The sequence below is a fragment of the Diachasmimorpha longicaudata genome, chromosome 16 (genome assembly GCF_034640455.1).
Source record: "Diachasmimorpha longicaudata isolate KC_UGA_2023 chromosome 16, iyDiaLong2, whole genome shotgun sequence".
NCBI classification, from domain to species: domain Eukaryota; kingdom Metazoa; phylum Arthropoda; class Insecta; order Hymenoptera; family Braconidae; genus Diachasmimorpha; species Diachasmimorpha longicaudata.
In genome coordinates this window covers 2,743,802-2,760,582 of record NC_087240.1, presented here as the reverse complement: position 1 = coordinate 2,760,582, position 16,781 = coordinate 2,743,802, and the positions used below count along the sequence as shown (strand labels likewise).

At 34.0% G+C, this 16,781-nt stretch overlaps 1 protein-coding gene and 1 long non-coding RNA gene across 9 annotated transcripts in view; one reads left to right on the top strand and one right to left on the bottom strand.

The window, feature by feature from the left end:
• The window catches only part of Imp (IGF-II mRNA-binding protein), a 98,079-nt gene that overhangs the window by 12,634 nt on the left and 68,664 nt on the right, over positions 1–16,781 (bottom strand). The window lies entirely within an intron of this gene.
• LOC135169968 (uncharacterized) overlaps positions 5,573–16,781 on the top strand; it is a 34,822-nt gene continuing 23,613 nt past the window's right edge. Inside the window, exons 1-2 of the long non-coding RNA XR_010300289.1 lie at positions 5,573–5,808; positions 11,362–11,599. This is a non-coding gene — a long non-coding RNA (uncharacterized LOC135169968). The remainder of the gene's footprint in view (positions 5,809–11,361; positions 11,600–16,781) is intronic.

The window sequence follows — 16,781 nt, the reverse complement described above, 5'->3', positions numbered from 1 at the left end:
TCGATTTTTTTTTTAGTTTTTCATGTAGGAGGGGAGGATAATTAAAACCTGAAGTTTCTTTGATAATTAACAGGTATTGTTGTGCGAATGAAAATGGAGTAATTGACGGTTCAATTGCATTTTTTAAAAAATGATGGAATGATGGAAAAAAATTGTGTTTTTTTTTTTTTGGAGAAACTGTACTGGTGGATTAATTTGTAATTAATGATGTCTTGAAGGTCTTCGAGGGTCGTTAGTGATGTCATTAATTAGTAATCAATAGTAATAATTATTAATGGATTGGGTGAATCCAATTTCAATTAAAATTTTACAAAAATTGGATTTTAAATAATAATGAGGCAAGTGGGAGAATAAAATGTTTTTTTGATTAGAAAAATAGGTTTAAGTTCCTTTAGTGATTAACTTAATTATCTTGATATGATAATTAAAATGGAGTAATTAACGATTCACATGCATTAAAAAAGAAACATGATGGAATCACTGCAAAATAAATATAGATTTTTTTAATAAAAAATGTCACTACATAAATTTATAATAATTAATATTAATTATTACTATTAATAGAGGAGTCGAATTCGTTTTGGAACTGTAAAAAAATTGAGATCTCAAAAAAATGGGACAATGAAAAGTCGATAATTTTTTGCAATAAAACAACAAAATTATTCAATTGAAAAATAAGAGTAAATGATTACTTGTAATGCATTGCATGCACTCAGTTGCAATTGAGAAAGTGAAAAAAATAAAAGAAAGAAAAATACAGTGTGTCAAAACCGGTAATTATTAAGCATCGTGATTAGCGTTTACAGGTGTGTGAGCAGAATGTCGTGAACGTTGTACTTTTCCTTACGCAGAGTCTCTTATCACAATTCCCGCGGGTGATACGACAGCGCCAACGGTTTCCCATCATTACTCTTAGCATTTTTTTTTCTCGTTTACATTTTTTTAATTTTCCAATGCGATATGAAAGCCCCGGGACTGCTATCGGTCACAAATGAGTTTCTGCCTCATTAATTATGGGGAATGGGGGGAGTAAGTTCGTTGGAGAGTGGCGATGGATAAGGGAGAAATGTAAACAAATAGAAGATGTGGTTTGAAACATTTTTTGGGGGAATTGATCGGGGTTGAAACAACATGTTTGGTCGATGAAGAAAATTGATTGGGAAATCATTTGAGTTCGGGGGGAATTTAAATATTAAATTGAGAGGACAATTAAAAAATTATAGTAGAAATCGGGCTTTCGATTATAGTTGGAAGGATTTTTCATTTAATTTCATAGAAAATATAATAATAATTTTTTTTTTTTGTAATGATTTTAGGAAAAATGTGATGACTTTTTTTTCTGAGAGTTTTGATCTATCGAATTCAAGATAAAAATGGTCATAAAATGTCAACGAACATTCTGAGGTTTCAGCGGAAAATTTAAAAACAAAATCACATAAATATCCATTTTCCCCCGATTTTTTAAAATTTTTATGGAATTATTAAACTCGATAAAATATTCCATTTTTAAATGACAATTTTTTTCGTATTTCAAAATTCAATTTAATTTTTTAAAGTTTTGTATAAACTGCGGACATTAAATCCAATCAAATTATTTCGCACAATCGAATCCATAAACACCTGCAAAACCGATTGAGACTGGCAATCGATAAATTACCGATAAATTTTTTTTTTTTAAATAATCTTTCCAGTCGTTTCCTCATTCCCCGTCACATTGTCACCCCCTATCACTGACTTAATTTGTTAACGTTTCGAGGTCGGCAACTCGGTTGTCTCGGTTCGTAGACCCATTCGTTTTATCATCGACTTATCGACTACATTGCGATGCGGGTTCTCCCTCCGCAACGCGTGACAATTTTTTCAGTTTTCCCTTCCGCTGCAATAAATATTTCCCCCTAAAAAGAAAATGTCCGACAATTTTTATCGCATCTTTCTCCCAATTAACCTCAACATTCCGTGGAATTCCGCCGATTAAAATAGTCACCGGTGGGCGGTATTGGCTGTGACTCAGTTGCTGTCGCAGTTTGCAACTGCAATGGAGATGACGCACACGTGCGATCCCGTCACGTTCATTCACACCGAGGCAAATACGTCGGTGTTGTATCGTCTAACGCAACTCGAACTCAGATGCGTCGTTCACTGATGTTTTGAGTCAGTCCGGTGATTAAGTAAATCCCTGGAACCGCTGGGGATTTTTTTTTTCATTATTAATTGATGTGCTGGCATTGCCGTGAGAAGCGGTTTTCTGGTATTTCTGAGAGAGTGCGACCTGCCCCGTTGACCCGCGAGACCGATTGACGTGATTGAGAGAGACGAGTGAATGCTCGTGCTGACAAGAAGTCTCGGATTTTTAGTTTTTCTTCGGAAATTCGTGGTTTTTTTAAAATTTTGTGGAGATATTAAGGAATTTTTCTGGAGGATTCCGGATTTTCTGGAGAATTTTCTTTGACTGGAGACTCGTAGTGAGACTCGAAGTCTCGGATTTTTAGTTTTTCTTCGGAAATTTGTGGGTTTTATTTTTAATTTTGTGGAAATGTTGGAGAACTTTTCTGGACGATTCCGGATTTTTTGGATAATTTTCATTGATGGGAGCCTCGTGGTGACATTCAAAGTCTCGAATTTTTCGTTTTTCTTTGGAAATTTGCGGATTTTTTAAAATTTTGGGGAAATGTTAGGGAATTTTTCTAGAGGATTCCGAATTTTCTGGAGAATTTTCATTGATTGGAGACTCGCGGTGACACAAAGTCTCGAATTTTTAGTTTTTCTTTGGAAATTTGCGGATTTTTTAAAATTTGGGGAAATGTTAGGGAATTTTTCTGGAGGATTCCGGATTTTTTGGAGAATTTTCATTGATGGGAGGCTCGTGGTGACACTCAAAGTCTCGGATTTTTAGTTTTTCTTTGGGAATTTGCGGATGTTCTTTGGGAAATGTTATACAAATATTAGGAAACTTTTCCGGAGCATTTCGGATTTTTTGGGGAATTTTTATCAAGAACGTTGAAGATTTCTGAAACGAGAGAAATTTTTCATAAATTCCGGAGTCAAATGTGATTGAGAAAAACTTTCTAAAAAAATATTACGAAAAACCGGAACTTAAACTTCGGAGAAAATCACGGAACTTAACTTCGCTCACCGATTCTAAAAGTACCCAAGAAAATTAAATTAAAAACTACAACAAGTTCCAAAAAAACACTCCACCGGTTTCGTAAAATTTTCCTAACATAAAAAAATGAAAAAACAAAAAAATCCGTAATTTTCCTGGACCATTTCTTTCCCTGTAAAAAAAGCCGTAGAAATATCCCTAAAATTCCTGAGAGAAGATAATGAACCTCAATTAATAATCCCATCCCTTTTTAATCACATCCCCCCGCCCCCCTCCTCCCCACGCATTATTACACTAAGAAAACCACAAAGAACTCGCGTGCTTGAGTATTTAGTTGGCATGGCCCCGGCACGAGTGACGGACGTGAATAAAAATCATAATGGAAGGAAAAAGAAGCGGATAACATTGCCCGCCGTACTTCGGGGAAGTCCCCGATGGACGAGGTCACTCTTTTACGAGTCTACCACGCAAATTACTACGACAAACATCGGCAAACACCGAGAAAAGACGATGAGAACCAACTGATCATCACTCTAACTTTCTCTTTACGATTGTTTCCATTAAAAATAATAAAAAACCGTTACATCTGTTATTATTTCACCTGTTTTCAATTCTTCCCTATTCCATTTTTTTTATCGACAAATGGACTCACTCGACCACTTGAGTCATTCACCTCGAGGGTTAATTTGATATTTTTTTTTTTGGCTGTGGTGATTCGTATCGGCTGCTCATGTGAGATCAAAAATTTCAGATAAGTGACACGGAAATTTCTCGAGCGTAATAAACGACTTTTGTTAATGAAGAGATTTGGTGATGCGTTGGTAGAAATTTTGGGAGTAGTTTCCGGTAAATTTGCGGAAATTTTGAAGCGTCGAATGTGTCAGGGAAATTTACAGAATTTTTTTCATTGGAAATTTAGAATTTTCAAGGGACATTGCAGTTTTGGTTATTTTTGAAAAATTGATGGCTGTTCTAATTAATTATTAGTAATGACATTCATTTGTTTGTATTGATAATTCACAGCAATGATGGGCCGACTCAGAAAAAATAAAAAAAGATTTTTTTATTATTATTGATTATTAAATTATTAACTTTTTTCGCAATAAATTTTAAATTTGAATTCAGAACTCATTTAATGGAGAAATTTTCAATCGTAATTTTGATAACTACAGCGCACGTTCAGTCTCGTTTCTCGAAATAATCGATAATTACCCCAGCGTGATATTTATTATCGAATTGATGTGGTTTTCTCCATTAATCATTAATTTTATTCCTCCGTTTGTTTACGATTTCTCTTCAACGATGAAGAGAAAAACAAGGGGCTCACACTCGTGCGACAGTTTGCGATGACGCAGAGGGAGAGGATAATTTTCCTCGTCACGGTCTTTACCTCCCGTGTGGCACATAAAAAAGTATTATATCGCCGTTGCGCTAGACGTACAGTGCAAATACGGCGCCGGGAAAGTATCGAGAATAAAACCAGTTATTTCATTAAAAAAAACTGTCACCCGGTGAATCACAAGATAAAAAACATTTCACTTGAATTTTAACAAAAAATTGCTGTTGACTAACAGCTACGAGAGGTAGAACATTACACACTATTTGTCATCGGTTAATGTTCTATTTTATGACAACAAACACGATATTTTGTTCGATAAAAATTTATATCACGAGCGGACAATTTCTGGAAAATCAATTTTCGGATATGTTCGAGAGCTTGAGCTCGAGTCGGTTCGATTGTTCATTTTGGGGTCAATTCTGAATTGAAGAATCATAGGTAAAAATGGATGTTATGTATTATATGTATGTATATATGTACAAGTTGTCATATATAAATTTTATAGAAATTTCTGTCGGTTGTTAAATTATTTCGATGACAATTACATAATTTACCAGGAAAAATTTTCAATTTCTAGAGGTGTCTGATTGTTTTTATTTCGTGACTCGATTTCAGTCGGCTAGATAAATAATTAATTATGCAGAAGTGTGGCATGAACTATTGTTACCTCATTTCTATCCCAAAACATAAAAAAAATTTATAAATAATCAAATTTTATTCTGAATTTTTGAAATTTCATCCTATCTAAAAGTATTAAACTGAAAGAGTAAACTTCATTATCTGTCACAATAAAGATTATCAATTAATTTCATTAATAATCATTAATAATCAATAGTCTCATTAATTTTTTTGTAAATTTTGCGATAAAAATACGAAAACGACGACTGAAGCTGCAGTTTTCGATGAATATCTTCAAATCCAGTGAAAATAGCGAAATTCTCATCATAACCTTTTTTATAGAGTAATTCCAGTACTACAACAAACGTCATAACAAAAAATCGTCTATCTCTCTCGGATTCCGAGATATACCCCAAAAACTCACCTCGCCTCACCTCGTTCTACCACTTCACCCCAAAATTATTAATAAATTATTATAAAAAAATTCCCGTACGCTATAAAAATCCCGCGTTCCCACAATTAACCGAATCCCTCAATCAACAAATCAATGACCCATCGCATCACCCCCCCCCCCCCCATTAAAAATAAACCTCGAAAGTCTCTAGAGTCGATCTTCACTGATAAATATCAACGTCGATTTTGCAAACCGCAGCCGCTCCTTATCGTATATATATATATTTTTTGAATCGTGCCGAGAGCTCCTGCTGTTCCGATAACTCTCGAGATGATAAATATCGTGAAAAATAAGGTAAACGCCTGCGAGAATATCCCTCACAATCGAACGACTGACAATTTATTCTGCGAAGAATGAATCGAGTCAGACGTCACCGGTGTTATGTACCTTTGAAATGTACAATTGAGCAAGACCGGGATACATTCACAATCCAGTATATAGTTCTTATCACAGTGGATTACATATTCCCGTTACAAAATTTATCAAACGAGTGTATGAGGCGAAATACTGATAGAAAATCCAAAAGAAAAGAATAGAAACTTCATTTTTGTTCAATTCGAAATTCTAATCAAACATATAATAAATAATATATAATATATAATATAAAATATATTATATATTATATGAAATATATTATATATTAAATATAATATATTATGTACAATAAAATATTCTCAGTGGAATTTATTATTTATTATATATAAATATATAATATATAATATGTATAATATATAAGATATATAATATATAATATATGGGAAATGCTAGTCAATGTCAATCAAAATAAAAAAAATTAAATTCCGTTTCCCCCTGAGGAATTAAATTCTTACCAGCTCCAGTGTCGTCTGTTCCTAACAATACCGTATCTCCTATCGCGTCTGACCACTTAATCACTGTACTCACTATCACAAAGGGAAACAAAATAATCCACCAGTTACTTTTAAACTTCAAAGAAATCACCCAGAAAGTACCAAAACTATTCTCAAAATATTGTTCATCAACGACAATGACAACTGATAAAATAATTCAGACGGTGATAACCCGAACACGTGTCGTCGATTGGTTCTTCATGCATCGATTCATCGACAGTTGTCCCAGTCCCTCGATCGCACCTTTCAACTCACTATTTATTTAGTACTAAAAAAAAATTGTCCCATTCAGTTGCACTGGAGTAAAGATACCGCGTAATTGCTCATTGCTGGGGTAATTAATGGGGATTATTAATCTAGTAATGCTCATCGATTGGGGAATAAATTTTAAGTAGAAGTGGACGCGAGTGCAGACACGCGCGGTTAAGGTGCCGCGGAGTACTGCCAATGTAAAAAAGACAACCCGGCAACGGTACCACACACTCACCCGGTGTTTCTCGTGACGCCGGCCGCCGACACTGGTGCGCCATCGCGGCCAATGTACGTAAGTGAATTCACGGGTATTTGTTAGTTATGTTTACGAGTGATAATTCTCAAGGAGGTGATTTTACTGTGTAAGTAGTGATGTAGAGACGATTATTTTTTTTATTGGTTTTGTTTGACGGCCAAACGAAGTGATAGACGATTGGTAGTGATGTCGGCGGATGGCGGGGGGAGGGGGGGTTGGCGGCGAGAGAAGTTGGCTTTTTTTTGCGTGCGGTAAAGTCGACTTTTCGTGAGGTTGTGCGTAAAGTGACATTTTACGCACGATCAATATGCTGAATGGAAGGTTATTTAAAGGGGGGGGGGGGATTGATTTAATTGAGTGAGATAATGATTAAAGGTTAATGATTGATAATAATTAATGATTGGCGGGGAAGGATTTTTTAGTGGGGAGAGATATTTTGAGATAATAATTTGATTGAATAGAATTCTAATTTGGGAAATCGATTTTACGAATTATGAATTACGGTTTTTGAAAATTATAATCAGGGAATTTGTAGGGATTTTCTATATTTTGTTGGGTATAAACTGAATTTTGTGTCGTACGAAATGTTTTATAATAATTTAATTCATTGTTGATTGTCTATTAACAGTCATTTGAATGTATTTTTAAAAATCTAAAAAAGGGAATAATGTGATAATTATTAATTCTTTTTAATTAACCAATCCAATGTTTCATAAAAATTAATTTCATAATTGATCCGCAATTAACTGTCATTTAAACCCATCCAAAAAAAAAACTAAAAAAGGGAATATTTGGACAATTATTAATTCTCCTTAATTAACCAATCGATTGTTTCATAAACGTCAATTTCATAATTGACCCTCAATTAAGGGTCGTTTAAACCCATCCAATAAAAATCGAAAAAAAATGGGAATAATCTGACAATTATTAATTCTCTTTAATTAAGCAATCGAATGTTTCATAAAAATTAATTTCATAATTGACTCTCAATTAAAGGTCATTTAAACCCACCAAAAAAATCTAAAAAAAATGGGAATAATCTGACAATTATTAATTCTCTTTAATTAACCAATCCAATATTTCATAAAAGTCAATTTCATAATTGACCCTCAATTGACTGTCATTTAAACCCATCCAAAAAAAAATTTTTTTAAATGAGAATAATCTGACAGTTATTAATTCTCTTTTATTAACCAATTTTCCTTTTTCCCTCAGCGTCATGAATTTTTTACCGTCCAAAAATACCCGGGCTCGGAGTTACCCATGAATTATAGACCGGGGATGCGCAAGTGCATCATAATACCATGAAACATTCCCTCGGTACGTACGATAGAGGAAGTCTCGTCTCGCTTGCAGCATTTCTGCCCTCGGATTTTTTTTTTTTTTTAGTGCAGAGAGGGAGGCATACACACACGCGGAGGGAACGCGGGTCGTGGAAGGGGCGAGGGGGGAGGGGGTGGGCTCCGAAAAATATCGAGTGTGTTAAGGGGAATGAAGAGACTGAGGTGGAAGATAGAAAGCCGGCGCCATTCGAGGCAGGAAGTGCTATCATTGTGCCCTCACTGCTTCTCTCCTCCTCCCCCTCTACGCCCCTGCCCCCTTCCATTTGCGAATGCAAACCCCATAGAATTTTTCACGACCAAACTGACTATATTTTTATCTTTTTTTTTTCGTACTTGCTGATGAGCCAGATGTCCAGACAATTTCTAGTGCAAAAATAATTGAAAAATTATGACTATAGTAATAATTATTTGAATTATAACTAGAAAAGTTTTTGTTGTAGTGGGTTTTGGATGAAAATAATCAGTAAAAATCTTAGAATTATTTAATTAATTTGAAGGATTGATCAATTTAAATTTAGATGTTTTTTTAGGTGATGCGATTTGATTAGATTTTTTCAGATTTGTTAGATCTTTGGGTAAATATGTGAAATTTTGTATCAATTTTGTTAATTAAATGGTGGGAGAAATTTGTTAAAAAATCAGGAGTTTCGAGGGTCATTTGACACACGACAAATTAAATTTGCCACAGAATTATTGGTTTTTCAATACTTTTTGTCTATGAATAATTACAATTTCCTTACAACAATTGAAATTGTCGTAATCGTTGAAATTCGTAGGAACCTCATTCTCTCAAAAAAAAAAATTGAATATACATAAATCTACGACGATCATTTTTATCAATTATTTCACAATTTTCCAAACATTTAAAATATTTTCCATCGTTTCAACATCAAAACCCCACAGAATTTAATCCACATTAAAAAAATGCAAAATCCGTCTACTTCAAATTTAAAAAAACATTTCTTTCTAAAAACCACTCTAAAAATTCCAAAACCCCCAACAAAATAAAAGAACCACCATCCCAATTGCCTCCTGCACCCTCCCTCTTCCAAAAAAACTTCTCTCCACCCAAAAAAAATCTCCCTCCCCCAACACCTCAACAAAAAATTCCGAACAAAGAATTTTCCTGTTTCCTAGAAATCCCCCTATCAGTGTATCGACAGCTGTGCAAGCACACCATTCACGCGCAGCTAATTCCGTCCCAAGTGGCGTCACCCCCTCCCTCCCCCTCCCCCAAAATTGCCGAAAAAAAAAAAATCCAAGATTGCGGAAGTCCGCGTCCCCTTACGCAAAAACAATGAGAATGCATTTGTCCTTGAAGCCTCCTTCCCCTCCTTCATCTCCATCCCTCATCCCTTTCTGTTTATTCTCAACCCTCGCATGCACTCACTGTTTGTATCCTTGAATCCCTCTCCCCCCCCCCCCATCCCTCAACCCCCGAGCAATGAATAAATCCAAAGAGTGAGTGAAGGAGAGGATAGAGAATAGGAGACTGTGGCTGTATACGAAGGCCAATTAGCAATTTAAGGCAATAATCGGGGGTAGGGGGAGGACTGGAAAGGGATGCAGAGGACTAACCCACCCCCAAGGACTATCTTCGCTTCATGCACTTCTCTACGACATAAAAATTATTACCCATCCTCGTGTACCACCAGTAACTTCCCCGCAAATTCAACCCACCCCCTTTCCATCAACCCCCTCCCGCGATCCACCAGGCACCCCCATAAACATCAGAGCATATAAACAAACGTTACCAAAGAGACAAGAGAGACAGCCAAAATACATCTCATACATCTAACGCTGAAAATGTGAAAGGGAAACGAGAAAAAAGGCACAAGTGCATCCCCCGAACCCCTTTCTCATTTCTTACCCCACTCGAAAATTTACGAATTATGCATGTGCATGCAAATTCGTAAGTCTGCATCTATGTACCTCGAGACCCTGCCATACCCCTTTTACCCCTCTGAGTATACCACCCACCCTATGTGACATTGGGATGGAGGACAGTGGAAATAAGGGATGGAATATTAATTTGTGTCTGAATGTGTTTTATGGAGGATGCGGAGGGAAGGGTAGTTATGAAGACGGATTTTTATTTTATAGGTGGGAGAGGGGGAGGGTGGGGGGAGTAGAATGATTTGTTGGGGGGTGGGTGGGTGATGAGTGTTTGAAAAATTATAGAAATTGATGATTGATGAATTTTGATTCTTTAAAAAATAGTAATAGTAGTTAATCAATAAAATATTCTGTTATTATTATTAATTTTTTTAAAGGCCATTTTACAGTTTTTTTTTTGAGTATTTTATGTTGGAAAAAAATTTATTGAATTTATTGAATTTATTGATTTATTTTATATTTATTGAGTTTTTTGGTGCATTATTAATGCAAAAGTGCATTATTAATTAGTTTAAATTTCTAATGCGATAAACTTTACGGATTTTATCTACTAAATTCGATGGGGTGAATATTGATATAATCCCTTATTATTTGTATTCTGGAAATTCGCTGTTAATTTGATTTGAAAAGAAATTTTAAGTGGAATTCAGCAAACGGTTATCAACTAGAAATGAAAAATTATCGGCAAAGATGAAAGACTTCAAAATCCGACCCTCAGCGATACAGACGGGCCCTTATCACCCGTTTCGTCACTCGATCAGCCCACCCACGTCGTCCACTTCCATCTCAGAGTTAAAGATATCGTAACAAAATAAACAAACTCGTATTTTTCAGCAGATAAATTTATATCGCGGAATTTTCGCATCTTCTGCAAGATAAGCATTCAAGTGTCAGGTCTCTTAATTTATTGTAAAAATTAACTTATTCCTCATTAACTGTTTTCCTCATTCACTAATGAAGTAAAATTCTTTTTTTCTTTTGTTCTTCTATTTTTTATTTTTAATGCGAATTAAATTCAAGACCTGCACCAACGAAAAAAAAAAATCATAATGATTCGGAATTCTGCGGTTCAACACTAGAATTATTGTCAAAAAAAAATTTAATTTAAATTAAAAATTGGAATTAATTTTAATTTTAAAAAATTTAATTTAATTTTTTTTGTCTTGAAAAAAATATTTAATTTCTATTTTGACGTCTTTATCTTTATCCTCCATTTTCCTTACACCCTCAGGTCCAAGAAATTGAGGAATTCAAAATCTCTGTCCAGTCTAGTAGGATTTAAAAGCAGAGGCGAAAGATTTTACAATCTCCTGATGTCAGGAAAATAAGTGGGAGAGATTTCAGGGCGGTCTTGGGATTTTTCTCTTTCATGCCGGCTGGGACAAGACCCAGAAATTTTCCTGGAATGAGGGAAGTGGCCCAAGTGCTTCTCTTCAGAAAATAAATGGACGAGAGGAAACGGCCCGAGGGTACGTTGAGAAAAATGTAAATTAGACCCGGGATAACGTGATTGCTTGGAAAATATATTTTACAGTTCATTGAAAGAATTTGGTTTTAAAACGTTATTTTGTAATGAACTTTCCGCTGAAATTTATGATAAGTATTTTTGACATTTCTGGAGAGTAACATAAGAATTACAACGGATTTTTTCAATGAAAAAATCTGAAATTTTATGGAAAAAATCGTGAAGAAGAGAAATTTTCGTTGAATTCCCACTGGAAAAATTAATTTAAAATTATTCGCATGTTTCTATTATTTTTATTAAAAATTGTGTTTTAAAAATTATGTTTCGTTTAGTTAAAATTACAATTCAGAGAAATTTCGGTCTATTTTCTTTTAATTTTCAGGAAATTTCCAGTTGTTAGTTCAAATACTAGGGAAATCTGAAGGAATTCCATGAAAATTCCATGAAATCCGGTGGAAAAATTTATTCTCACATGAAAATTTGTCTAAATTTTCAAAATTCCGCTTATTCCACTCCAATGTCAGCTCTATTGGTAGAATTTATTTATTTATTTATTTATTTATTCAAACTATTCTGACACATTAGAAAAAAAGAATTACATTATTTTACGTATGTCCATATTAAAAAAATATTTGTAATCATTTTTCCGTTAATGTCCGGTAAATTTCATCGACAAAATTAATGTCGGAACGAAGGGGGAGTGCACTCCTTCTCCCGAAATAGAAAAAAACCCATTTTTATGTGAAAAACAATTTTCCTCATATCTCTGCGACTGATCGTCCTAAAGGGGTGGTCAAACACAGAACTGAGGGACAAATTTTCCTGGCTATCCACCAGTGACAACCCCCAACCCCTGAAGAATATCGATCGCGAGTCGTTAAAAAATATCACATTTCTGGAATATTCTGGTGACTTCAAACTATTTCTATCCTCAATATCGATTATCTCCTGACAACTTTGACTTCCGGGTTTCTCTCTCTTCATTACAAACTCTGGTGGATCGATTCAAAGTAATACGAGGAAAACAGAACTGAATTTTCGTATCATTTTCAGTTGGCAAATTGATGGGAAAAAAAATTGAGTAATGGAGACATAATTTTTTTGGAGAGATGACACTCGATGAAAAATTAATGCGACAGCTTGGGAGGGAGATAATCAGGTTTAAAAGACATCTCGAGTCTCAGTTAATCGGGTTTGCAACAATTTTCTGGGGTGACAGAGGTGTCGCGGTGTCTGGATTGACATCAAAGAAATTTTAGTGAACATCTTTATTTTTTTTTTCTTTTATACGAGAGTATGAAAAAAAAAATTGATAGATAATTTAAGAGAAAAGAGAATTCAATTTTTAATAATATATAATATACAATATATATTATATGTAATATGTAATGCGTAATATGTAATATATAATATAATTTTGTCTCAAATTGAGAAAGGAAAACAGTTTTCAAAGAAATTTGTATAATAGATATGAAAAAAACCTCATAAATGAAAATTTTCAAAAAAAAAATATGAGAAAAAAAGACATCGCCTTTTCATGTAGAAAACTGTTAGAAAATTGATATAAAAAATAGTCGAATGGTGGAATGTTATTGGCGAAAATTTAAATAGAAAAAATAGCTAACAGAAAATTCTAATTTTTTTAACCTCAAAAGGATTTTTCAAATGTTTTAAAACGTGTGTGATAACGATACTGTCAACAGGTATTTGACTGCCCTATACGCGTGACATTATTTACAATTTAGTCGATATGGATCATATTATCGCACGTTGGGTGTTCCGATAGCAATGATTTTAGTCATAACAATAATCTTCATTGGAGTGAACTGCAGATCAATTTTTAGTGATGGGAATGACAGTTTCGAGTTCAGGTCAATGACTGCGGAAATTTTTGCGAACTGTCACCACAATGTGGAGAATTATAATATTCTGATGAGGTAAATACGATGATAAATATAATATCATTGAAATGAGGGTTGACCTGAGAAGAAAATAGAAAATTAGAAAATTGAAGTCATGTGTATTGGACTCATACATATACGTGACTATGTACTATTTTGTCACAAAAAATGTCCTCTCCTTTTTTTATATACTAGGGAGAGAATGTCTGCGGGTGTCTGTTCCTTTTTATTTATAAATAATTTGTTTAAAATTGAAATCATTGAAGTCTTCAGCCAAACTATCAATTTTAGATATTTATTTACATTATATATGATATATATTTATGTGGGTTCGATACTCTCTGGATGTAGTATATATTATGTACTATATATTACATATTAAAGACTTTATATAATATATTATATATTATATAATCGATTTAATTAGTTTTACTTTTACAATTATATTTTTTTCAACTCTCGCAGTCGAATTTCTCTGAAAAATTCGAATTTCTCTGAAAAATTCGACTGCGCATATTGGCGGTCTTCATTGTCATTGTTTATAATATTATATAATATCCCATTTGTTATGTACGTATTTAACGAGTTATGCCCACGTGAAGACTAATAGAAACTGAATCAATACTCGAGTGAAAGAGTTATTAACAGAACATTGAAGGCACGTAATGGTTTCCGAAATTGCACGCTTCTTGAACGCATAATATCCCACCCCCTCAGGAGGAGGAGGGTAAATAAGACGGCACGTGAATGTGTATTATTGATTGAATCAGTACACAGAGACCCGAATCATAGGGTGAAACTGTAATATCGTCATTCCCGGAAGTGAATATTACCGGTGAATCGATAGGTGGGAACTCCGATGATAAAAATATGGGAGCGAGGGTTGATGCACTTGTCTAGTTCAAATTCCAAAATAACCCCTAGAAATTTCTGTGGTCATTTATGCCAAGAACTAACAAAACTCAGAAAAAACGCGGTAATTTTACGGAAAATTACAAATTTGATTTTTTAACGCACCGAAATTTTCGTAAAAAAAAAATATTAAATAATTAAATTTTAAATTTTAAAATTATCGAACTAATTAAAAAATTGGCTTTACACCTCCCTACATAAATTTGTGAACTAATTACTCTAATGAATTATTTGAATGAATTCATTCAAATAATTGTGTCAAGAAGAATAAATCGAAATTTTGACAAAAATCGTCCAAATTCGTATTTTTTTTTTCAAATATTTTTTAGGATTTTTTTTTACCGCGTAGTAACTCGGTGTTTCCGCAGTTGTACAAAGAAGCTAACCTTGACCCGGGGATGAACGACCCTCTGAAGCGCCCGTGGCGCCTCCCACCCCTTTCGTTTTACCCACGAGACTGCCACCCCGATCTCACAGCGTCGGCGCTTATTCGTCGCTCCACCACTCTCGCTCTCTGTTCATCCCCCCGCTTCACTTTTCACCCCCTTCACCCCTACTCCCTTGGCCTCCACGGCCGCTTTTCACCAACCAATTCACCCCCGTGGAGAAAGTGAAGAGGCGTGTGCATGTGTATGCAGCAGTGCAAGTGAAAGACCCCAAAGAACTTTTTATTTTTTTTCCAATTTTTCATTTTTCCCCCCTTTTTCTCTTATCTGTTTTGTTTGCTTTCACGTGTAGCGAAACTTTTGAAGTTTCAATGTTATATTTACATTGATAAGGGTGGAGGTGGGGGGAGGCGCTTGTGGTTCGAGTGCTCGATTATATTATATTTGTTAATTGAAATAAATTGGGAGAAGAATATTAATTATTTTTTTTGTCGGCGTGGTTACGGTTGAAGAGGTGATTGTCGACTAATTATGGAATTATCTGGATGATAAGAAAGGGCAGAGGGAGGTGAGGGAATTTTTAAAGAATAAAAAAAGGGACTGGACTTCAATTTTAATTTAGAATTTTTGAAAAACATTTGAAAAATCAGGAAAATATGAGGAAATTTGGTTTGGGAGGTAGATGACATAAATCTAATGATTATTAGCATTTTCGTAAATAATTTATAAACAATCAATTTTTTATGGTACCACAGCATTCGTTCGGATTTGGAAATTAATTATTTATATTCAGAATTTGATTAAAAAATTATTTCACGCTCCAAAAACGAGGGGAACAATTGTTTTATTGTTTAATATTGATAAATTGATTGATTGATTGATTTGTGCTTTTTAATAAACAATGAACGTTAAAAAATTAATAAATCGGTGATAAAAGTAATTTGAACGTTGAAAACTGATGAATATTTTAATTTTTTTTCACACAATTGGGATTAGAAAAATATATAATTAAGAGAAAAATTTGATAATTGAAAATTGTTTATTGTAACCTGTGACCGTTGGATAGTCTTAAGAAATGGTGAGATCTGTTGATTTAGTGGACCTCGAATGACGAGGGATGAGGGGAGATCGAGAGGAAGACGAGTCAGCGCATTTTTATCCATCTGCGACGAAGTTGGGAATTTAATATAGAGAACATGGGGAAGGTCCCCGGAGGAGGGAACTTTCACTCGGGGAAATACTTTGATGATGAGCCCTTTCACTTTCACTTTCTGAGGGTGTGGGGTTGCACGATACCCCGTCGGTAGGGTGAGTCCCTAGTTTGACAGCGAAAATTATTGAATGAAAACGTTTTTTAATTTTAGAAAAAATCCGGTATCGAAGGAATTTTAATGGAAAAATCGTTGGATTTCGACAGTCATTTGACTCATTCCTTTGACATTATCTCGTGAACGAACATTTCTGGAGATTGTCGAAATTCCATTATCAATTATTCCAACCTACCTTCGAAAATACATTTACAAGTTTTTTTTTCATATTTCAAAAATGATTTCTAATGTAATTTGTAGAATTTCTGGGAATTTAGGGTCAAAAGGGAGTCGTGTATTCGAGTACTGAAGTCAAAAGTAATTTCATCAATTTGTTTACAAATAATTTCATTAAACATGATGATGCGAGTAAATTTATTTTAACTCACTAAATATTTTTATCAAAATAATTTATTTTGAATTTAAAAAATCCCTTAAGAGTAAAAAATTCTGAACTTGGTTACTTTTCTCACCAAATAATCTTTAAACAATTGTATAAAAAATGGATGAAACATCTGAAATACTGAGAATTTTCTAAAAAAAAAAATCTGGTGATAAAATCGAAAATTTTATTGGTTTAAAAATGAATTTCCCCTGAACTTCAGTGAATTTTTCCATAAATTCCCAGAAATCTTAAAACTTCCGATAAATTTGATCTTAACCGCACGATATTTTTAAAC